Source organism: Zeus faber, assembly GCF_960531495.2.
Source record: "Zeus faber genome assembly, chromosome: 16".
In the NCBI taxonomy this organism is placed as follows: domain Eukaryota; kingdom Metazoa; phylum Chordata; class Actinopteri; order Zeiformes; family Zeidae; genus Zeus; species Zeus faber.
In genome coordinates, this window is record NC_137202.1 from 29862149 (window position 1) to 29887633 (window position 25485).

General features: G+C 43.8%; 1 protein-coding gene across 1 annotated transcript in view; it reads right to left on the bottom strand.

Moving 5' to 3' along the window:
• bmpr1aa (bone morphogenetic protein receptor, type IAa) overlaps positions 1-23603 on the bottom strand; it is a 45050-nt gene extending 21447 nt beyond the window's left edge. Inside the window, exons 1-2 of the mRNA XM_080016671.1 lie at positions 23471-23603; positions 8558-8694 (exon numbers count right to left, since the gene is read on the bottom strand). The gene's annotated coding sequence lies outside the window, so the exon portion shown is untranslated. The remainder of the gene's footprint in view (positions 1-8557; positions 8695-23470) is intronic.
• Positions 23604-25485: the final 1882 nt, after the last annotated feature.

Consider the following 25485-nt stretch of genomic DNA (forward strand, 5'->3'; position numbering starts at 1 on the left):
CAGAGCGAGCACAAGTTGGGACACGTCAAAGCTCAGGAAGGACCCACTGTTGTGAGCCTCCAAGTCAGGAAGGAGACACACACACTAAATGATCCGACACATCCACTTCCCTTTAAAAACAGGACAACGATATGAGCACACACACACACACACTTTCAAAGACACACACACACACACACACACACACACACACACACACACACACACACACACACACACACACACACACACACACACACACACACACACACACACACACACACACACACACTTAGTGAGATACCACAGCATCGCTTATGGAACTTTGTGAAAACACAGATACGGCATTTGCCACAGGAACCTTTTCATGGTTGTAAGAACCTTTTGGAGGAACCTTCCTTTTCTCTGGTGTCCTCGCTGCAGGAACTAGGAACGGTGGTAGTTGTTAGAACTCTGTTTTGAGGGACTTTTTTAGCTCCCACTGCAGGGCAGGGACTAACCGGCACAAGAGGAACCTTCAGTGACGTGAGTGCACGGGGATTGGTCCAGATGTAAGTGCACGGTCGCCCCCGGTGCCTCTGCCCGGTCCAGTCACATCGCTCTGGGTGGGGACCAGCCCACGTACACTTAGCGGTAATAAAAAATTAACCAATAAAAAAAAAACATTTATTGGAGATGTATTTTATTCATAATTTTTTGTTAATTGAATGAATTAACGTGCGTCCCTAAATCTCTGTGTGCTGTCCCGATGCGAGCTTGTGCTTCACGAAAGTAGGAACAAACTCTTAAATTAGGTCTTGCAGATCTAATGTGAGTAAAGATTCAGCAACTGGGTTGATTATTCTCGCCTTAAATTTGTTTAGAAACAGATTTTAGAGGATTGATAATGTGAAATAAGTGAGATGAGCAGGCTGACATGGGGGTGTGTGTCAGGCTATGGGGTTTGGATTGCATGTGGGTCCAGCCTCAAGTTATAAACATGGATGAAAAGATTAATTACGATTTAATTATTTTTTTTCATCCATGTGAATAACTTTTGAAGGCAGTTCAGACAGGTTGAGCAGAGTGGGCTTTCATTGACGAGGAGCGCAATAAACAATTGGTGCCAATTGCTATAGTCTGCTGCATCACCCCAAAACCTTAACCTGATGTGGTACTGAGGACCTATCTTCCTGTCAGTGATGAAACATAAACTAATGTTAATTCCTAAATATAGCTTGTCTGCAAATCAGACCAGATAAACAGACTCCGGAATCTGAAGCCTCTGAATTCTGAAGAGAGGAATTGAGGAACCGACTGCAGAGCCGAGGTAAACTGTACACATACTAATAGAACTACCATACAGCTACCAATATTATTTTAATAGCACTGAAAGTTATATGATCGGGTAGGTAATATGTTCTGAATACTCCCCAGGGGTCAGTAAAGATGTGTTCTAAAGTGTGTTCTTAGTCACAAGCTACTATACTAATACTACCAACAAATACTTGCAGGTAAAACTAATGGAAGCACAGTTCCAGGTAATATTGCTGGGAATGACACAGCTCAGTAGATTATAAGAACAGAGTTTGACGTCGCTCAGCTCCTATCATAGCACTCTGATTTGAAATATTGTCTTTACCTTCAACTTTAACTCCTTTAACTCACAATTCCCTTAACTTTCACTGGCGGCCAGGCGTCTCAGTGCCCCCACACACGCCTCTCGTACCCCAGGCCGGACAGCTACGCCCCAGTTCAGGCCTGTTGGGTCTTGTTCAGAGCTTTGATCCACTCCGTATTCAGACAACACCTGAGCGCTGGAGGTCCCAGGTCTAAACTCAAAGCATTGTGCTTTCACTCTCTAGAGCAGTGGTTCTAAACGTGGGGTCCCTTACAAGGTTCAGGGGGATCCCCAGCAAAATGAATGATAGTTAAATTTACAAGTTCGATTTCAAGATTCAAGATAAAAGAGGTTTATTCGTCACATACATATACATACTTTCATACATATATGCAGTGAAAAGTTAGCACCACTTAAGATTGTACAATGACTGTTTCAATCATAGTTTCCTGTAACTATACGATAGACACTAAATCTATCTATTCTACTTATTAAGCACATGTAGGAACCAGCAACAACATATCACTGCACATTGTACTACAAATTAATTTTGATTTGATTTGAAAACATATCGTAACAAATGAGAGAATACAATATTGTCAAGTGAAGCTGTGGCCTACAACTGGTTTAGGTGTCACTGCTTTTAAACAAAGGCACAAATAATCATACCTGCTATGGCTCAATGTTCAGCTCTACAAAACAACACGGAACTGCCAAAACATCCTGACCCGCCTCCATTTCCACAGCCCCTTTAGGCACCAAAACAGGAGCATTGGTATAGACTACCTTCATAGCGAAAATTTAAAACGGCTTCTTAATACAGTTGCTTAAGCAACTGTTTTAAATCAGACAAAATCTTACACATTGCCTTTAACTTTATTAACAGGTGTAGTTATACCGGCCTGCTCCTTTTGGCTGGAGTGTTACTCTAGACCAGGAACCGTTCTGTGGAGAGGCCCTCAGCTCCTCTCCTTCCCCTGACCAGCAGACTGAAAGCAGGTATTGTTAGAGCCACCTGTATAGAATAAACCAGCCTCACAAGAAAGCAGTCAGCCATGGCCGGCCTCCCACGGGAAGGAATTTGAGGTCACACCACACAGGGGAGGCTGGGAAGTTAGGTGGTCTGGAAACCCAAGGAGCGGGAAAGACAGCTCAAAGAACAGCATTTAGCTGTGAAGGTTACTCTGTTGCCCTGCAGTACCCAGGTGAAGCCACTAGGGGCCTGGCGTGAGCAGCCCACGCAAACATGCTGGTCGCAGCTCTTACAAATTATATACAGGGTCCAACTAAGAGGTAAAACAACTGATTTGGAAAGATTAGGGAGACTGACAGGAGTCAGTAAAGCAGCCTCATGTGAATCAAGGTCATTTGTTGTATTACACCGTTTAAGTGTTACTTCTGATTTGTTAATCTACTGCTGGCTTGGCCTGAGGAACATATCCATAGAAGATACCCATGGTATCAGGGTTAGGGGTACTATTCCCTATATAGCCTCATTTGGAGAGCACAGCAATAATACAGCAAGGGAGAGGCGTTCTGTTTACTATAATAAACGGAACAAATTCACAGCTTAGTTCATACCTTCAGTCTTGAAAGCCAAGAATATTGTGGTATTACTAAAGATATTTTCAAGACATTAGGATGCTTTAACAACTGATTGACTTTCATCATGGAATAACGTTCTGCTAAATGTCAACGCACGCACTCACGCACGCACGCACGCACGCACGCACGCACACACACCTCTAAAGTAGTAAATCTGCCTCCTCTGTGGTATGAGCCCATAACCGTCTGTAAAAGGATCCTGAATCTGCCTGGCTCTGCCCCACACTTCTAGAGGGTCACAGGCATCAATAATCCATCCCTAATGCCTGCTCTGTTTCCTCCCCTCTGGACAGACTGCAGTCAGGGACCAGACATCAATAATCAAGCCTTAATGCAGCTCCATTTCCCGCTCGGGAAGGATTGCTGCAGACTAAATAAAAACACAGGGCACTGATTGGACGGTAAGTTGAGCTCTACGACTGAGCGTCCGCAAATAAATTTAGTAATGCGGCGATTGGTGGAGGCTGACGGGGCGCGTGACACGGAGTTGAGCGAGCAAAGACAGCAGAGCAGATTCAGAGTAGAGTGCTGGAGATGGAAATAGAGAAACAGAATGAAAACCAAGGTGGGGTGTAACACTTGTCCTGCACAAAACAAATTTAATTGATGTAGATTGTATAGTGGAAACCATGTGGTTTACAGTGGTTTAATTTCTCATTTCTTTCAGCCACTACTTTTTCTCTCACACGCGAAAAACACAGCCCCCACATTCTCTTTCTCTCCTTTTCCATGTCTTGATTTCCATTTCCTTCTGCCTTCTCTCGTTTCCCCCCCTCCCTCCCGTTGCCTTGGCCCTGGCTCCTGGCCCCTTGGAGGGCCTCTCCTTGCAGGCAGTCCTGTGTGCCGGCGCCCAGCCTGACATGCCTCTCTAGGCCTGGGAGACTGCAGTCCAGACTCTCTGGCTCCACTGTCATTGTTTGCTTGGCTGCTTTGCTCCTCATCCCCGGCGATGGATTAGCATAAGAATACCCAGAGCTGCCTGGCTCTTCCTCTCCAGATCAGTCGCTTTCTTCCTCCTCACATTATCGCCATCTTCTGTAAATTCTTTCTATTAATCCTCTTCCTTTTCGCCAACTAGGATGTGCTAAAATAGTCGACTAGTTAACATTTTTTGCACTTTAATTTATTAGACTTAACCTTCTACTTGGATGAAGGGTGTTTGAGCCTTATTGCCTCTCAAGTCCATGTTCTGTTCTGAATTTATGTTGTCCATTTCCATTGAAAATTTATAATTTTGATGCAGTTTATCCTTGTCAGGTCGAAATAAATTCATATTATATCTTTGCGATTTTAAAGGTATTTCCACTACAGCTCAAATAAACCTTTTCTGTAAAAAAAATAAAATAAAAACCACGACCATCCACCATCTTGAAACTTTTATTCTTCCTGTTCTCTTTAACCACACTCGTCAATGTTTCATCTATAGCTATATGGGTGCAACAAATAATTTACGTAGTCGGTTAAAATCAATGACCAAATTAGTAACCAACAAATTTAACTGTTGATTAGCTGGTGATGTCATTGCGTGTGTTTTTCGCACTGAATCGGAATGGTCGGGAGTTAAGTTAACAATAGCGTGATGGCAATAACTTCACGACCAAAAACCTCCAATGTGTCGGAGCATTTCACTGTTAACTCGGCCAAAAACTGCATTGTTTGCCATACTTGGACGGGCCTCCCAGGTATATTGACGGCTGCTAAAGTATATTAGCTTTTTTTTTTTTAATCCATGCAAGAGAACGACACCATCTGTGATCGAATAACTAGTGGACTCATTTTCTGTTAGAATACGCAGACACGGCTCTCTGGTTCATTTGTTTCTGATCGAGAGACAGCAGGAAGTGGCGCAGTACGAGGCACCACTGGTGCCTCGTATTGTCCATATTGTTAACTTGATATCTCAAGTTAAATTTCAAAGCTGATAGCTAAATAAGAGCCATTGAGAGTAATCAATCATCCAATTCATGACATGGGCACGCTCCAAAAATGAATAAAAGCAGAATTTAAATAAGGAATACATTAAAAACCTAGAGAAGAAAAGTAAAATAGGTATGTTGTTTGTTTCTGGCTCCTGCACTTAGAACTCTGTCTCCCTGGCGCTCCTTCTCGACCCCCCCCCCCCGCAGCGTGTGCTGTCATTGGCTGCAACTCGTTGCATCACTTCCGAGTCGACCCCGACACGACCACATATTAAACCTGCTTGATATCTCGCCGGCATCTGCGAGCGCTCGGAGCAGTTAACACCACACATTCATATGATTTTTACTCCGATTTGGGGCTTTGCTCCGCGATCTCCAAAAACCTGTGTTATCTGAGTGGAAAACCAGGCCAGAATCACGTAGTCTGAACTCTGCAGTATTTGTGCAGCACCTTATCACAGTTACAATCACAAAGAGCTTTACAGACCCACATTTAGAGGACAGTTTGATGCCTCCCCCTCTACCCTAAGCCCTCAGACACGCAAGGAAAACTCCAGAAACCCAGAGGGGGGTAAGGAAGAAGGGGCACATGAGAGGGATTCCCTCCCTTGTCAGATTTAAGGATTGAGTGGAAATGGACAACTGCTGGCCAGCTGCAGCTACAAACTGTAGGAGGAACATTAAGTTAATCTCTGCTAAACGGTTCCTCTAATGTAATACAGACTAACTTAATAATGCAGTGGGCAGATAGGAGCTCAATGCCTTGCTTAAGGACATATTCAATTGGGACACAGCTGCTGACACACTGGGAGTTTAACCTGAGGTATTCCAGGTAGATAGATGGATGGAATACAGTGCCATCCGGACATGTTTTTGAATATTAATTGTAAATTCTCCACAAATGTACACCCCCCCAGCATAGCTTCGAACTATTTCTGGAATATGTAAAACCAGGTAATGGAAAATAAACCAGTCCACATGCCTCTCCTCTCCTCTTCTCTTTCCCTGCGGCTAGGAGCTCTCCAGGAAGACAAAGTGGTGCTGGTGGACTCCTGGTCGGAGCCTCAAAGAGGAAAACAGTAATAATGGAGCAGAGTCTTCCAGTTGGCCTGCATAAATATGGCTGCTGCTCTACCACCCTTGGGCCTCGTTTATGCAAGGCAGAAACACATAAAAGACAGCGTAAGCCACTGTGTACACAGGTTCAGGTTCATAAACAAGTAAACCTTCTCTGAAAGCCAGAAAGTGAGAACTGAATATAAAAAGCGACTTTGAAAAATAGTGAGACAAAGGTGCTGCATTTGATCAATGGAAGCAGTTGAAAGGTCTTTTAGAGACTTTAACACATGCTGAGGAGATTTGTATGGGAATTGTAGTTGATTAAACATAGCAGCTGAGTCTTGTGACTAGAGGCCCAGCCTACCACTGCTACGCCTTGGGTGGGGTATGGACAGTCAAGGTTCAAAAACAAGCAACACACTTCAGGAGCACAGTTCAGAGCATATAGCATGTTGGCTGTGTGTGTGTGTGTGTGTGTGTGTGTGTGTGTGTTTGTGTGTGTGTGTGTGTGTGTGTGTGTGTGTTCCTTCAGAGCTGAAAGCATGCTTTATTCAGATGTTGCATTAGCTGTGGTGTACATAATTGACGTGTGTGTGCGTGTCTGCGCTGCAGTTGCCATGACAGTGTGGAGTACAAGGCTCGTCATATTCTCCTCACTGAGTCCACTCTGAACACAGCCCAACACAAGCACAAACACACACGCACAAGACCACCTATAAAGGTGGTCTTGTGCGGTCTTGTGCGTGAGTGTACCCAGGGGAAGGAAGAACTGGGAGATTAACCATTATTTTCTCATGATGCACTATACCAGAGTTTTATTTAGGTCCGATATGCTCGACATGACCATATAGTTCAATGTGATGAACATTATGTGAATGAAACTCTTCCACATGATATGATACTGACCAAACAGCATTTTGTAGAGGTACAAACAGTGTGTTTAACCTCTGATGAGTTTAGCACTTCAAATGCTCCACACTGGCATACTTAACATGTCTGCTATAAATAGGAGATAGGGGATGGACGGACAATGAAAGAGTGGACCGGAGAGATAGGGAGAGGGAGATGGAGATGGAGAGAGACAGTCAGTTGAAATGGATAGAATAGGGATGAAGAGCTAACAGAAGATAATGGTAACACTCTAGCACAGCTGGAGAGCTAAACCCTAATTATTGCATTACACTACAGGTTTATGAAGAACAGCCTGTGTGTGTGTGTGTGTGTGTGTGTGTGTGTGTGTGTGTGTGTGTGTGTGTGTGTGTGTGTGTGTGTGTGTGTGCTTATCTGTGTTTACAGTGGGGTGGGAGGGGGGGTACTGAAAATTCCATCAACAAGCCAGGACTCACTGGACCTCCTGTGGAATTCATGGACTGGCTTGAAAGGTCCACAAAGCAGACACTGCCACATAGTACTACTACTGTAGGTCTAAATGGGTACTAACCCATAACACTACTACTGTAGGCAAGAGCAGGAGATGATTACTTACTCAATGTGAAATTAAACAATTTCTTTACACTCATTCTGCCTGTCAGTATATATATTATATAGAATCCTCACCTCCAACTTTCATTTGAGTGGTCGCCAAGTTCACTTTCCTCTCCGTTTTTGATGCTCACTAGACACCTAGTGTTGATGAAAATCTCTTTCATTTATCCCTAGTTGCTATGATGTCGCTCATGCTTGACGTTCAAAAACTAACATTTTTCTGTTTGGAGAGCGCTAAAAGGGGAAAGCAGGTCGATGAAGTGTGGTCTGATCACCATATCAAAACGATTTTATGTTTCATAAAACTACATCATTATTTGAGCAAACCTTGACAAATTACACATTGCAAAGAATATGGATCCATGAAAAGGGGACTTTTACAAGTCTAATCACAAGTGAGAGCAAACCCTGATGTTAGCATCACTGAAATATCTGTCACATCAAAGAACACGCTCTAACAGCAAGGAACTCCGTCTTCCTCTTTGCCAGAGAAAATACCTACCACACACCAGTACCCCCCCCCCCCACACACACACACACACACACACACACACACACACACACACACACACACACACACACACACACACACACACACACACACACACACACACACACACACACACACACACACACTAATCAGCGCTCTTCCTGCATAAACATCTCAGGTTATAAATCATATCGGCAGACAGCTGCAATGACCCAATCAGAGTCAACAATTAGCAGCCAGGAAGCCGTCTGATTGGCCAGTTCCAAAGGTTAATCTCCTCAAAGCAGCAGGGGAAGGGCAATGTGTGTGCGGTGAGATATTTGAAAATCCAGGTTTTAAGTGGTTACCAATAATAAACATGTATTTATTTTGTTGTTATGTGTATGTTTGTACATATTTGAGTGTCTATAGGAGTCTGACCTGCTCGTTGGTCCCATGATAAAGCAGTGCGAGCGTTAGTCCGAGGCTGGTGTCGTTCCTCAGTAACCTCCATGAGATGTCTGGACCAGAAGACCAGAAGGGAGCAGAATGAACAGCATCACACAGCGCTTAAACACCTGCAAAACAAACAAACCATAATATAGTCAAATTCTGATATTAATACTGGGGCTGGGGGATGAGTAGAGAGCTACTACCAATTTCATATCATCGCCATTCTTTACAAAGCATAGGTTTGGTATTTTTCAACCCACTAAAATGTTGGTTCCCACCATTTTATTGAAAGCAAAGCACCAACAGGGTGAATATAGCGGTATTGAGTAGATGTGATGTTAGACTTGCTCAAAGCTAGACGGTGTTCAAAGATCTAGTGATAAGTGACACGGGACGGTCTAGAGGGGGAACCAAACACTCCTCCTCCTTCCACCGACACAGAGGCCTTTTATTGGAGAGCAGAGGGCTCATCAAAGAAGTCTTTATTTAGACGTGGACAACATCAGCACAGAGTTAATATTCCCTTCTGGCTGTGGGGCAGACACAGAATACAACCAGCAGCTGAGCTGAGTAGAATAGGACCAGAGAGAAGCGATATAGCACACAGTACAATGTCTCGCACTCACACAAACACAAGAAAACTGAGACTTAAAGTTGAGCTTCTGTAGTGCTGGTACCATCTGGTAAGGAGGGAAAAACAGAAATGCAGATTTCCAGTAAGATACCTGATCACTGTTAGAATATGGCAACACACTGATCCACCACTCTAAGGCCAACTATATCAATATGATAATATTGTGATGTACTAGATATCATCTGGGATTTTGGATCATAACATGGTGATATAGTAAATGTTGTCTTAACAATAGGAAGGCTGCATTACAGTGAAGTAATGCAGTTTTCTGAACTTCATAGACTGGTCTAATCAATGCCTGCCATTTGGTCATAATATCCACATTACGGATGATTGTTTCTCATATATTTATTTTTATATCTTTTATAAAGGCACCAATAGTCTGCCTCAAAATGTTGACAAAGTGATTTTGCAATCTTGACAAAATATATAATAGACAATAATATATAACAGCAATAGTCAATATCGACCAGCTCTAGGAAAACCCAAACAATCTAAAATAGGAGTCTGGTAGCATGTGCGGCCTGTTCTAATGTTTGCATCTGGTTTGCACTCCCCATACTCATAGGCTAAGGGGAGGAATTTGGAGTCTTAAGGTAATGGATGTACTGTATATTGAGTGGTATTGCAAAAGCCGCTCTAACATGGTAAGTACGATGCATGGCCTTTGACTCATATGGGATTCAGCTGATCAACAGTTCTATCATGTACTGCATTATTCAGAATTGAATTTTGCGTCACATTATGAACCTTTTTATCTTTCAGTTTGGACCCAAACTAGAGTTATTTGGACTCTATACAAACACTCAATTGACTTACCCAAAACCCTTGAAAAGTATTTATGCTATGAATTACATTTCCGATTGTTTGGTCTTAACGATATGGATCACCTTCGTCTCCATTGATTCACACCATTGCTTTCTTAAATCAATAACTCCAGATGGATGTGTTGTTGGAGCACCAGCAGACTTCCACTGGAAGTCAATGGGGTTTGTAGCCGCTAATTAGCCGCTCAGCCGGCACTCAGGGCTATTTATACAGACCTGGGAACAGCACTGTCACAGCCACGCAACCAGGATATTTTCAGTAAAGTCAACAGTGTAATAGAGAGGGAAGAGATGGAGAGAAAAGGGAGGGAGGGAGCGAGTTCGCAAGAGAAGGAAAAACAGAAGCAGAGAGACAGTCAGGAAGTAGAGAAAACATTGTAGATGAGAGTTAAACTTCACTTCCTGTCAAGTTCAACTCACACTTTCTACTTCCAAATTTAAATGTCTATGTTTTCACTAGGACCCTTCCCTTCCAGGATGTTCGCTGTTGGATGTCGTTGTCATGAGACTGTGCAAGATGAACATGTGGCAGCTAAACAAGTGTTGGATGTAGACGGTGTAGACGGAGCAGCCCTGAGGCAGCTGGAGGTGGATGTAAATTCCTGACGGAGATAGACAAGTGTCAGACATGAACCCGCAGTGTGGCAGAAAGCTGTGAAACCTGTTGTTCTCACTATAGCACGACACAGTGATAAACAAAGACCACTGACCCGAATTGAGCGTTAAGCCTGGTTTATAGTCGCTGCAGCCGTAGTTATTTACTGCGCACATCATAGATGACACCACAGACACTTTGTGACAGTGCCTCCCTTCGGAACACGTCCATCTTGACCGCTCCGGGTAATTCAAGATGGACACGATCTAAAAGTAAGTTGTACAAAGAGTTCCGCAGGTACAATCTATACGATCGTCCATACGTGACCACAAAAATAACCAGATAGTGTTGAATTCATGGAAGGAGATTGCGCTGTCTCTGTCCAAAGTCTCAGAGTATTTAAATACCTCGGGACTTCTTCGTAATATTTACAGCAACAACTTGCACAAACTCATGACTAAACCCTGCACTGACTACAATAAATATACATACATTTAACATTTGAGTTTAATTTTACTGCACCTTTCTAGTTATTCAGATCCTTCCATCAAGACATCTTTGTAATGTTTACAGCAGTGCTGTAAACATTACAGGGGGCACATGGGGCACTGTGCACAGTGCCCCCCGTCTTTCAGGAGAACATTGCCACGCCAGCTACACAACAACAAACAATTATATAGGCTCGTCAGGTTTTAAAAGTCAACTACTTTGAATAGTTGCAAAAAAAATAGTTGCAAAAGTCAAGGTGTGAAGACTTGTGAAGTGAGAGAGAGCACGTGTGACCCACTGTGGACTTTGCACTGCGGAAAACAAGGTGTCACTCGTGCGAATCAAGCAAATACCTTTAATGCTATGGCTTGTTAATGAGGTGGGTGCAGAAAACTGTGTTTGAGATAATCACCCTCAAAGTTTCCCCCACAGTTGGACCCATTCAGCCAGCTCCCAGAATGCAAATAGTTTGAAGGACCAACAAAGCCACATGGCTACCTGCCACATGGCCACTTGACACCCTGCTGAATGGGGCAATCCCGCACTGTTCTCGTGTTTATAGAGAATGTTGGACCACGTCATTGACACACAACATCTTTGTTTTTAAAAAAAGCTTTTATTTAACAGTAAGAATATACATTTTTTATAAAAGGGGAATTATTTAGATGTTTAAAAGTGTAGACAACACAACAATATGTACAGTATGTCAATAATATCAGTCTCTGTATATAAACCTCGGTGTGTCATTTAATATATAAATGTGCGTATGCCAAATAGCCGAAATCGCCTAGGAATGTTAATAGTTGACCAACCCATTATTAATTTCTTCCGTAGCCTTCTGTCAACCGCTTTCATGGAACTCTCTCCACGATGAATAGCCAGAGTTTATATCACTTCTTTAGACCATGTACTAACCTGTTGAGCAAAGTCAAAACTGTAATGCATCTTGACATGGTTGCTCGCAGGTTGAACATGACCATCCAAAGAGAGGTTGAGGCACTCACAGGTGTTCTTGGAGTCCTTGATCAGAGAGAGTTGTAGACCTCCCTCTCCGAGCATATTTCCTCATGCCGTAGAAATTGCTTCTTGTAGAAACTTCTTCTGCTGTAACAACAACGGGCGTTCTTGAAAATATTCCGTTTCATAGTCACATTCAGGTTGAAATCCGCTGTTTGAAATGCTCTCCAAGTAGCGGATAAAGCTGATATCAGATTCAGCATCGCTGTCGCTCACGGCGTCGCTGTCGGAGAACTGACTATCATCACGGAAAATGTAGTCCAGTATGCGCTGCTTACACTGACTTGGATCTATCGCACTGGTCAGATTAAGGTCCGCGATATGATTTGGAGCTTCTGCCACCCGCTGATCGTAATCCATAACAACACCGAGATGAAAGTTTCACAGACAAGTGAAACTGAAGGATTCTCGTTCTGTGCTTTAACCATCTGTTTATGGTAGTGACGTCAGCTTTTATTAGTCGCGGCTTACGCCCCCTACACAACAATGGATCCAGGCGTGTGTTTAAGTAGTAAGGTTTCACATTGTGACTTCACATCACGATCATGAGCTTCACCTGGACGCTCGCTTTAAAATAAACCATTGATTGTGGCGTTCATGCTGTTCAGAGTCTCGGCAGGTGAACTGTGTTTCCCCATATAATCGAACGGGAATATTTAACTCCACGGTTTAACATTTATCTACTTTTTATAAATCGAACTCGGTTTTGAAAATACGTTGCAAGAAAGAACAAGAAACAAGAATCTGGAAAAATCTCATTTTCCTTCTAGAAAGGTTTTTTCAACTTATTTGGCGGCTCCTGGCAATTTTAGAAATGGGTGACATAGCGGGTTTCGCTGCGGTGGGTCACATTTGTGAAGTTGCAATGAACAAGTCGAGAGGTTGTAATCAATGAGTCGTGGTTTTACTGAAAAATGATCATAACACAACAATAAAAGAGTAAATGTTGTATTACAAGTGTACAACTGTATTTTTCTTAAGTATCAGTTTACACATTTGTGACTTCAAATTAAGAACATGTGTGTAGATATTTTCTGTGAGTGAAAATTTCCACCTACAAGTTCAGATTTATTGTACAAGCTCTAGGGTTTTTCAACATAAATACCGTCACAGTGGGAGGCCTAAACGACAATCAACTAGTGTTTGAAGGAAAAAAGACAAAATGTAAACGTATTTGTGCTATTTAACATACAGCACAAAACAGAAAGTTGTGTAATGGCGTCATACACACGTGCTGACTGACGTTACATTTTTTCCCTCTCTTAGTGCAGACTCTGCTGAAGTTTTTAACTGAACTGCAGGTTAGCTAAGGAGTCCGTCTTGGGGTTTTCAGGCCAGTGTCGGGGGGGATGCATGCCGGAAGTGGACGCGAGGCATTCGCATTTCTATTGATTTCTATCGAGGAAGTTAAAGCCGCAGGTTTCAGCAAACCTAACACAGAACTGTAGTCGTGTAACAGAATGTAGTTGATCCGTAATCTGTAAGGGTCGCCCCCCATGGTTCGCCTCGCATGTGAAACCCGGATCAATTGCAAAATTTAACTATCATAGTGAAGTGCAGTTTTACTGCCGCTGTTACTTTTTAAAGAAATAATTCCATTCCAAAAAAAATCTGTCTTCTAATAATTTAAAGAAAAAGTGTGCTCTGGTTGAATAAAATATGATATATTTTACAATATGTCCACTTGCGAGGGCGGAAACAGAGACCGTTACGCACCAGTACATGCTCAATAAGAGTAGTTAAAGTTATAGATATGATTTAGATTGTGGAATCAAAGATAAGAAAATGGTAAACGGAACATGATGCTGTGATACGATGAATAGAATTAGGAAAAAAGTCAGATTAGAGAAGAATATACAGAGCGGACACGGATGTCGCGGACGAAGGAGAAGAGACACTTGGTGGCACTATGGCGCAGTGCATTACACTGCTGCCTCACAGCAAGAAGGTCCTGGGTTCGATTCCCACCTGGGGCGCTGTTGGCACTGTGCTCTGGTGGGTTATCTCCCAAACAGGAGCCTTTCTGTGTGGAGTTTGCATGTTCTCCCCGTGCTCACATGGGGTTTCCTCCACCTCACGTCAGTAAAAACATGCACCATCATGGTCTGACCAGCGATGGACACTTATCACCTGGTCCCCGGGCGCGTCCACGTACGCTGCCCACTGCTCCTGGCTGTGCCCCCGGAGGAAGGACAAGCCAGGATGGTTCAATGCAGAGGAACCATTTCACCAGCCACCATCCAAGCGTGTGTGTGTGTGTGTGTGTGCAAGCATGTGTTGTAGTGTGGTGTGTTGCGTGACGAATAAAGACTGTTTCTTCTTCTCTTTCTTTCTTTCACTTGCAGTCGTGTTGAAAAGTCTCTTTTCAGTGAGTCTGATGATGCGGCTCAACGAAAAGAGACGGCTCTTATGGCTCCCAAAATTCTTTTATCTATGTAATTTTATTAAATATTTTGTTTATATTTAACTATTTAGAATGATTTATTTTGACTGGACTCAAAGTTACTTATTTAGAAACAAGTGTTTTTCTTTACAAAGCAAGACTTGATAGTCTAACAGTGGCATAGCGGTCAGTGCTGAGAGAAAAAAGCAAAAAAAACAAACAAACATGTTTAAATTGAAAATAGATTTGAAGATTTGGAGAATCGTGACACCCCTACTCAAAACACACAATATTGACTTGTCCTCTGTGGTGTATTGGAAAATTTTTCCAATGATCCAACATGTCAAAAAGTCTACAAGGCACTCAGAGAATCAGACTTTTTAAAATATACTAACATCTCAAAATGTGATATGAAATAGCAACACATTGAAATAACAAATCAGATCAACGTTTAGCCGAGCAAAGCTTGTTCTGCTTCTCTAGTGTGTTGAGGTTCCCAAAAGTGATTTGCAACCTCAAACAAAAAACAACACACAAGGTTAAGAACTATACAACCGAAGGCACACATGCCATTGTTGTGTGACAGAGAGAAAGAGAGAGGGAAAGAGCTCAGACTCCATTCCTGTGGTTTTATGAACTCTTTAGGAATGCAGTTGTGTTGCTGCAGACGCACACTCAGACCGACATGCTGTCACATGACCACACTCCACTTTATAAATAACACAAATAATCTCATTTTCACAGTTGGTACAAAGACAGAACCCCCTCACACACACCAGCCAAAATAGAGTTTGTGTAAACAACCTTTTCCTCCAGTGGAGGAGAGGAATCTCTCCATCACAGCCTCCCTGCGGTGAGCTGCTGGTGTATTTAAAGCAGAGATCAATACCATTAAAGGACAACGAGAGGCTGCCTGGACCTTGACTGTACCACACACATACACACACCAGAATCTCAGCGTCCCCTTCAAAGTCAAAACCACGAAAGACAAGAAACAAAAAAAACGGTCAGCACAAAAAGAAACCTGATGTTTGGAAAGTGAAAACTCTACTTCTCAATCTCAGACTGGACTCTGTGTGATTTTGACGGGAATTCATGGCATAACTACAATAATAATAATAAATTATAACGAGTTAGACAATAAACATATGTATGTCAACATAAATAATATCATTGATATACTTATGTCTACTGTGTCAGTGTGACGTAAGTAATCACAATCCTCAGTCTGAGTGATAAGGACAACATCCAATAAACAGACCGTTTTGTCCAAATACCTCAGGGCCAACAAATGTCAGTAAATGTGCCTGTGGTGTCTAAGCAGGCAGAGGCACCGATTGATGATTTCACCATGTTCATGTAGTGCTTTATGCTTTTAAGTCTTTAAAATTCTATAGAATTGAGCACTTTTATGGTGCATTTTAGCCACTTTACATGTGATTATTTTCATTTGTTTTACTTTTATCCCTTTGTTTTCTTTAATGTTTTATTTTTTCCATACATTTTATGTATGAAGATACTATATAAATAAAATGTATTATTATAATCATCATCATCATCATCAATAATACGTATGCTCACTTTAAGAGCAGGAAAATGTATGAACAAATTTTAAAATCCTACAGAATATCTGCTTTGTATCACAACGTTGATATTATAATCGATACATCACCCAGGTTTTACAGCGAGCATTCTTCCGTACAGCCCAGCCCAGCCCTGGTGTGTGCTGCAGGGACTGCCTCCATTTATTGGCCTTATTTATGCGCTGTGTCTGCGGCAGCGCTGGAGGTGGATGTATGGAGGGAGGAGGAAGAGTGGATTGCATGTTTTCTCCCTCAGCTCAGCCACTCTGTCTCCAGGCTGGGAGGAGGAGGAGGAGGAGGAGGGTAGACTGAGCAGAGAGTTTGGATGTGAAATCTGATCTCTCTCTCTCTCTCTCTCTCTCTCTCTCTCTCTCTCTCTCTCTCTCTCTCTCTCTCTCTCTCTCTCTCTCTCTCTCTCTCTCTCTCTCTCTCTCTCTCTCTCTCTCTCTCTCTCTCTCTCTCTCTCTCTCTCTCTCTCTCTCTCTCTGAGTAACATGATCTCACCCCCACCTCGGCCAAGGAGACTGGAAACACTCAGTAATACAGAGAGAAACAAAGAGAAAGAAAGCAGATAGAGGAGAGAGATGGAGAGAAGTAAAGGATGAGAGACTGGTTGGGAGGTAGATTCTGATTCGATATCCTCACCGTTATACAGGCTGTGATTCATGTTTTCATCCATATTTAAACGATAAAATAAAACTTGTACTGCGAACCGTTTGTCTGCCTCATTCGCTCTTGTTCAGAATTAGCATACTACTACTACTACTAGTACTACAACATCCTCCTCACCACCACTACTACTACTACTACTGCTCACAGGGTGTACTACTACTGCTCACATGGTGTACTACTACCACTACTACTGCTGCTCACAGGGTGCACTACCACTGCTCACATGGTGCACTACCACTGATCACATGGTGTACTACTTCCATTACTACTCACATGGTGTACTACTACCGCTACTACTGCTCACATGGTGTACTACTACCACTACTGCTGTTCATAGGGTGTACTACTACTGCTCACACGGTGTACTTCTACCACTACTCACATGGTGTACTACGACTGTTCACAGGGTGCACTACTACTGCTGCTCACATGGTGCACAACTACCACTACTATTGCTCACATGGTGTACTGCTACCACTACTGCTGTTCACAGGGTGCACTACCACTGCTCACAGGGTGTACTACTACTGCTCACAAGGTGTACTTCTACCACTACTACTGCTGCTCACATGGTGTACTACTACTGTTCACAGGGTGCACTACTACTGCTGCTCACAGGGTGTACTTCTACCATTACAACTGCTCACATGGTGTACTACTACCACTACTGCTGTTCACAGGGTGCACCACTACTGCTCACAGGGTGTACTACTACTGCTCACAGGGTGTACTACTACTGCTCACAGGGTGTACTTCTACCACTACTACTGCTGCTCACATGGTGTACTACTACCACTACTGCTGTTCACAGGGTGCACTACTACTGCTCACAGGATGCATTATTACTGTTCACAGGGTGCACTACTACTGCTGCTCACAGGGTGCACAACTACCACTACTATGGCTCACATGGTGTACTTCTACCACTACTACTGCTCACATGTTGTACTACAACTACTACTGCTCACATGGCCTACTTCTACCACTACTACTGCTCACATGGTGTACTGCTACCACTACTACCGTTCACAGGGTGCACTACTACTGCTCACAGGGTGTACTACTACTGGTCACATGGTGTACTACTACTGCTCACAGGGTGTACTACTACTGCTCACAGGGTGCACTTCTACTGCTCACATGGTGTACTAATACAACTACTCCTGCTCACATGGTGTACTAATACAACTACTACTGCTCACATGGTGTACTACTACCACTACTACTGCTCACAGGGTCTACTACGACTACTCACAAGGTGTACTACTCCTACTGATGACACAATGTACTACGACTGCTCCTCCTCCTACGACATATCCTATTACAAAGTGTTGACTAGGGGTGTAAGGATAAGCCGTTTTTAGTTATACCACAGTATCAAGCAATCACACCGTTCTGAACCTAAAGCCTTTACCTGAAATACCGTGCCTATGGTATACATTTATGTTGCTTAATTGAAGATGTAAACTTTTAATTCACGCTCACCTTAGTAGACGCGTTGCAGCATCCATGTTTACAGCGACAGCGGCAGAACTGCTTTACGGCAATATTATATGACACGGTGCTTTGCGTTACTTGCGCGCGCATGGGAGCGAGTGTAAACAAACATGAAGGAATAGGGCTAAGGGAAATGACTCACTGGATGGATTATTATGAAATGTGGCCGTCTGCTACCACGCAGCAGCAACAAGATAAGGTGAGGCCCAATTAAAGTTTACATCTTCAATTTAGCAAATAAGTTGGATTTTGGATGTCGCTTATTTTGCCTCTTTGCGTCAGAGGCCTTATCATGTGTTTCTTTTTTAAACTATTTATTCATGGAATACTGTGGTACCTCGACTTACGAATGCATCTACTTACAACTAATCCAAGATACCAGCAGCGATAGTTGCGAGAATTTGTATCGACTTGCAGTTATTATGAATTTGCAGTTGGCGCGTCGGCGGCCAGTCAGCAGCCAGTCAGCGGGCGACCTCCATGGTGTGTGCACGTAGTTTGTGGCTTATCCATATTTTTTTCATATTTACTGTGTTTGTTCTGTGTATTTAGTTTATTTTCACCCTCCATGATTTCATAATTTAAATGGGAAAAATTGCTTCGACATACGACTGTTTTAACATACGACCATTCTTATAGAACCAATTACAGTCCTAAGTCGAGGTACCACTGTATACAGAAAACGAAGGTGGGAAATTTCAAACATGAAATATTGTTTACCGCGGTATTTTGGTAGATACCGTATCGTACTGTGAAATTTCCTACCGTTACATCCCTAGTGTTGATATAATGCCCTGATTGCGATTCTTTGGTGAATTTATCTTTTTTAAATGTAATTCATTTTATATGTATTAAATCAATGACTGAAAAACATCTTGTTATCTCAGGGTCTGCTTGGTTGTATTGCATCATCGTAATTTAACAACAGCAATACATGAATCTAATAATACAGTATTTAACTGCCGTACTGGATCTAAACATATCTAAAAAACAGGTTTGCAAGACATCTTGATTTATGACGATATGATGAGTCTGTGCTGTGTGTTTTTAATATTGATGCGCAGGTCAATGAAACACAACAAATCAAACAGAGGAAAAGATAATAATTACGGTAATAATTCACGTCAATACTCACAAAAAACTGGGCTGTCGGACACAAATATATTATCACAGTTCCTGAAATGGAGAGGGAGATTTAGTTGTGAATATTAATTAGAACCTCTAGTCTTACAAGCACCAACAACTGGGCCAGAATATCATGTGCTCTTTTTTCCATATTATGAAGCATTATTTTGATTTTCACACCCAAGTATCTTTTTCAGTTTATAACTCGAAACAGTGTATTCCTGTAACATTTCCACTGCCAGTCCTTTATGGCATCAGTTCAGTGTGCAGCTGTCAAATTTATTAGATATAAAAAAGGAAATGAGATATACTTGAATTTCACTAAATGTCATTCACTCAGGTCTTTGGGAAATCTTCATACCACGAATACCACAAATATATAGCCTGAATAAATGCCGATTAAATAAAAAGAAAAACAAATCTACAACAAGCGCCAACCACAGAAACATGTCAACATTATAAATGCAATAAACTGTATCAATACTGTATGTCCACCACCAGCCTTCAACTCATGTTATGAATTATTAAAGTTTGCGTGTATGAACTCATCATGCCAATAAAGCAAGTTGCATCTGAATATCAGATCTTTCTTTTTTAATGCCGGAAAAAGTCAAAAATGCACTCCAACACGAGGAGACAAAGAAAGTGTCACATTTTGGTGTTGAATGGCATGGAAAGTTTTGGTGCTCAATAATATTGATGAATTTGTTCACAGTGTTGAATCTCAACACCCCTTCATAATGAGCACAGTACATTAAGGATGCTCAAGTTGATTATTATCCCACAGAACAAAAGACTGAATGTGAGTGGTGACGACACGCTGTTTGGCCACCGCAGCGAGTAGCAACACCAGAAAAGGACTGGATTCAGCAGCGATGGACCTAAACTATGAGGACACATCAATTCCTGCAGTGTACAACACGACAAAATAATCATATCTTTAATTTTGGGAGCTTTATTCTGATATTTGACTTCATATGACAGGAGTGATGGAACAAACTCCACTAACCCTATAGACAGACAATACCTTTGTATATACACTGCTTAAAGAACAGAGAGAATGATGAAGGGATTAGAGGAATGACAGGGAAAGAATGATAGAGGAACAATTAAAAAGGCAGATAAGTAAGGACAGAGTTGTTCTCTCTCTCTCTCTCTCTCTCTCTCTCTCTCTCTCTCTCTCTCTCTCTCTCTCTCTCTCCTTCTCTCTCTCTCTCTCTCTCTCTCTCTCTCTCTCTCTCTCTCTCTCTCTCTCTCTCTCTCTCGTCTCGTCTCTCTCTCTCTCTCTCTCTCTCTTCTCTCTCTAATTAAATCCAGCTCGTCTCTGAGCTGCAGCAGACAACATGGCTGACACACAAACCTCTATACCAGCTTCAGGAACAGATCAAAGTTCCCCATCTCTGGACTCACTACACGCAGAGTTGGAGACCTGAAGCAGACATCTTCTACAAAACGGGTCCTATAAGGTTGGGTGGATATTCAGAATGGGGCCTCCAGGTGCTGCATTTTCACTTGGCAACGCAGCTGTTAGAATAATATACACTTTAACTACCACAGGCCAAACCTGCCAGCATTCAGGTCATAAATTCCCGGCCCGGTTGCCGAGGGTGGAGCAGGGAACCAGCATCCTACACCTTCTCTTATATACAGAATGGACATGTTTGCAAATTAGGGGAAGTTCAGCCCGTTTATCTCCAGAGGCTCTACATAGCCCAGGGGAAACCGTGTCCAGTACACGTTGTTTCAAAAGGTTTCTCACCTCGGCAAACAATGACATTAAAATATCTACGGTGATCTCTGGGTAAATCTCAACGCTGAAAACAACAGACAGCGTGCCAAACTTTTAAAGACTTAATGCCACAAAGCATCTGATTACTTTGGACCAGGAACAGAACTAATTGGGGAACCATGATTTGATCACTTCAATCCAGGGTGTCTGTGGGTAAATAAGGAAATGCTGAACGAAGAACAGAACAAGAACAGGCAGAAGAACTTGAATACCTTTCACAAAAAATATAAAAATAAAATCAATGAGAGGAAATGTTTCTGTTGCAATTAAGGCCTCACAAACTCACATTTAAGAATATTTAATTATTAAGGCCTAAATTTTGTCAAATTGAATTCAAAAAAATCTGACAAAGTGTTTCTGTGTAAATTAAAACATCAGTAAATCTAATTTAGACTATTTTATATATTTTGTGACCTGAAGACATTTTAAGACTTTAATCCCTCACCTCCTGACCTAACATCAACATATCCTATAGATACACAGCTACATACCTATCGTAGACAGATCCAAATAGCACTATTTAGTCTTTCAAGGACTTTGTGGAGATTCGTTCCAGGTTTAGGGTTTTAGAACATCAGACACGTTGACTCTGATGCAGAAGAGCTGGGCTGAGTTTGACAAAAACAAATAATTCAGATACATCTTTAAAGTTGAAATAAAGACCTCAGAAATTCTAATATTACAACTATCTTTAGAGCCTAACGTCCGCCAAATTGGACCCTTAAATTTTAGAAAAGCGATCTCTGCCAAAAACTCATTGCCGTCCACTGGGTGGACTATTATCTGTTAAATATAAACCTCATGAACGAAACAAAACTCATTTCGAGGCATAAACAACCTTTCAGTCACAAGGTAGGAGCCACAATCACTTTTCATCAATGCAAAACTGCATTTTATGAGTGGTATTGGTCATTTAAATGTTTTTCAACTGGTAAAAATGGACGGGGTGGACTATGATCTTTAAAATATAAGCCCTGGGGACGAAACAAAGTCATTTTGAAGCAAAAATAACGTTTCGGTGACAAGGCAGATGTACAACCACTTTTTGGGCGGACGAGCACTTTTCGGCACGACACCGGTGTTACACACACACGCAGAGCCCCCTGATCCTGATCCGAGCGCTTTCAAACGTCTTTTGGGAAAATTTAACAGCGACGACTCCCGACGCCCCGACCCCCAGCGACCCCCAGCGACCCCCAGCGACGAGCCGCCTGGAGCCCGCTCCCTCCGTCCCGACCCCCAGCGACCCCCAGCGACGAGCCGCCTGGAGCCCGCTCCCTCCGTCCCGACGCCCCGACCCCCAGCGACGAGCCGCCTGGAGCCCGCTCCCTCCGTCCCGACCCCCAGCGACCCCCAGCGACGAGCCGCCTGGAGCCCGCTCCCTCCGTCCCGACGCCCCGACCCCCAGCGACGAGCCGCCTGGAGCCCGCTCCCTCCGTCCCGACCCCCAGCGACCCCCAGCGACGAGCCGCCTGGAGCCCGCTCCCTCCGTCCCGACGCCCCGACCCCCAGCGACCCCCAGCGACGAGCCGCCTGGAGCCCGCTCCCTCCGTCCCGACGCCCCGACCCCCAGCGACGCGCCGCCTGGAGCCCGCTCCCTCCGTCCCGACGCCCCGACCCCCAGCGACGCGCCGCCTGGAGCCCGCTCCCTCCGTCCCGACGCCCCGACCCCCAGCGACGCGCCGCCTGGAGCCCGCTCCCTCCGGCATCAACTCACATTTGATGGACTCTGTCGGGATTTGTTCGCAGCCATTTGCATAAAGTTAGAAATGTTCCCACACGATGAGGTTCAAACCGGAGCCGGTGACACGTTACCGTGAGCTTTAAACAGCGTGTCCCGTTGGAGAACAACAACAACAACAACAACAACAACAACAACAACAACAACAACAACAACACCCTTTTAAAGGCGGCTGCGCGAGGAACCTTTTTTTCTCCTCCCTGCGACAGGCGCAGAAGGGACCCATCTATTTACTGGGGCGGGAGGACCGAAGGGGTACGGGAATCGTGGGTGCTTTGCCACTCTGGAACTGAAACGAACTCTTCGTTTGACAAATGACACTCCCAAATAGTTTGAAGATGAAAAAAATAAACAAAAACAAAAACAAATGTATTTCTTTCCAACCAGGTCGATGTTAAGAAAAAAACAACAACAGACTAATCGCTGCAGTCGGTGGAATGCGCCTGCTCCGGGTAATAGCCGGAGCCCAAAAGTCGGGACCAGCGCAGCATTCTTTTCTTTTTTGTTTTTTCGATCCAACTTCAAATCCCATTGAAAGGTTGGTTTTACCTTCCCTCCCGGTGCCCGTGACTCTCCGTGCGGCTCCGGTCGGGCCGCGGCTGTTCGCCTCCAGAAAGCGGCCGAAGTTTGGCTGTAAAACAAGTGGTTTTCCTCCAGGTTCGTGCGCCAGGTCGCGGCTCCCGGATCAGCGGCGGCGGCGGCGGCGCGCTGCGCGTTCCGGTCGCGGGGGCTCCCAGGTGCTGCGTTCGCGGACCGCGGGAGCGGTGGGAAGAACGACGCTCACGTCAGATGCAGGCGTCAGGCGACTCCGCCTCAACACAAACTCCTTTTCCGCAGCGGAACCCCGCGTCCACCCCGCGGTCCACCCCGCGGTCCACCCCGCGTCCACCCCGCGTCCACCCCGCGGTCCACCCCGCGTCCACCCCGCGTCCACCCCGCGTCCACCCCGCGTCCACCCCGCGTTCCACCCCGCGTCCACCCCGCGTTCCACCCCGCGTCCACCCCGCGGTCCACCCCGCGTCCACCCCGCGTCCACCCCGCGTCCACCCCGCGTCCACCCCGCGTTCCACCCCGCGTCCACCCCGCGTCCACCCCGCGGTCCATCTCTCCGGCCTCGGTGCTTGGTGCAACATGTTTGAATCGACCGGAGATCAACGTCAGTCAGAGCAGGTTGCCAGTAGGAAGCGACGGAGCTTCCTGTTTCTAGTGTCTTACCCGGGCAAGGCCAGATCTAAGCCTGAAGCTCCTTGAGGGGAATGAGAAAAGCTTCGTGAGAAACGCTTCGTGAGAAAAGCTTCGTGAGAAAAGCTTCGTGAGAAAAGCTTCGTGAGAAAAGCTTTGTTTGTTTTGCAGGAAAACATTTAAAGAGCGCCTGACGAGACTGTGCATTTCCTGTTTCTGAACAGGAAGCGTCTTTTTAAGGCTCCAACGTTTGCCCCATTGCACTGCGTTTAACGAGAAGCTGCAGCACAGTGGGAAGTTTTTATTTGGTATGATTATTATGATTATTATTATTATTTTTATTTTTTTATTTTTTTTAACGTAAAGCATTGAGCGATGTTCTACCAACGGACGGACCTCCTGTAATTCCTTTGAGGACCCGCAGGTGGCCGCGGACCGTAGCTTGTAACCCCTGCGGTAGCGCTTTTTTCTCCGCTCCATAATTCCTATAGGACTTGAATGCATCATGAAACCCGTTGGATGGGAGCGCCGCAGGTGTTACGGTGAAATGTGTGACCGGCCGAGTTCTGTAGTCTCCGTAGCTTATTAACGCTCCAGTTCAAAATGCTACAGAATAAGAAATAACGCGTAATAACACAGATAATCACGTCGTATGTTCGGCTTTATACGTAACGTAAAGCCAAGTAATATAATGTAGTCTTATAGAGATAGTTTTTATTACAGATAATCACATGCAATACATTCGTGTTTTACATGATATTGCATCACGTCATTTATTAGACGTCATTTGTATAAAGATACTTATAATAGTGTTTTATTTGATTACATTTTTAGATCCACCCTCTTTTTACCAGAAAAGGGGCCAAGTTGCCGCACTACGCTTTGCAGCATTACGGGACAGGTAACACATTTTGGTGCAGCAGCGTTGGTTTGTCACCGCTGCAGCGCCTCCTGGTGGCGGAAGGAGCGTCCGCCTCGCTGCAGACACGCGAGGTTCAGATCGAGTTGTCGTTTCCACTTTGAGCTGCGCTGCTGCGAAAGTCTGCTCCGTCAACACCAAGATGAGGCCAGGTCCACAGAGGAGGGTTAGAAGGAGCAACGGTGACGAATAACATTGCATTTTTTTTAAATTATTCGAAATAAACTTTAATAATGTTGGATAAGCTGTGAATTCAAATTAAAGAGCTGTTGGTAGATGTGATGAGTATTAAAATGTTCATCAGGGATTATTATGTTATGATGTTGAATAGTGAATGTGTCAATTGATCCCTCTTACCATTGATTTTAAAACGCTTCAGAGATGAATCCAAAAGATAAATCTTAAGGCTGGCAGACACAAACAAATACAGTATAAATAAACATTACAACCAAAGTCGGATAGC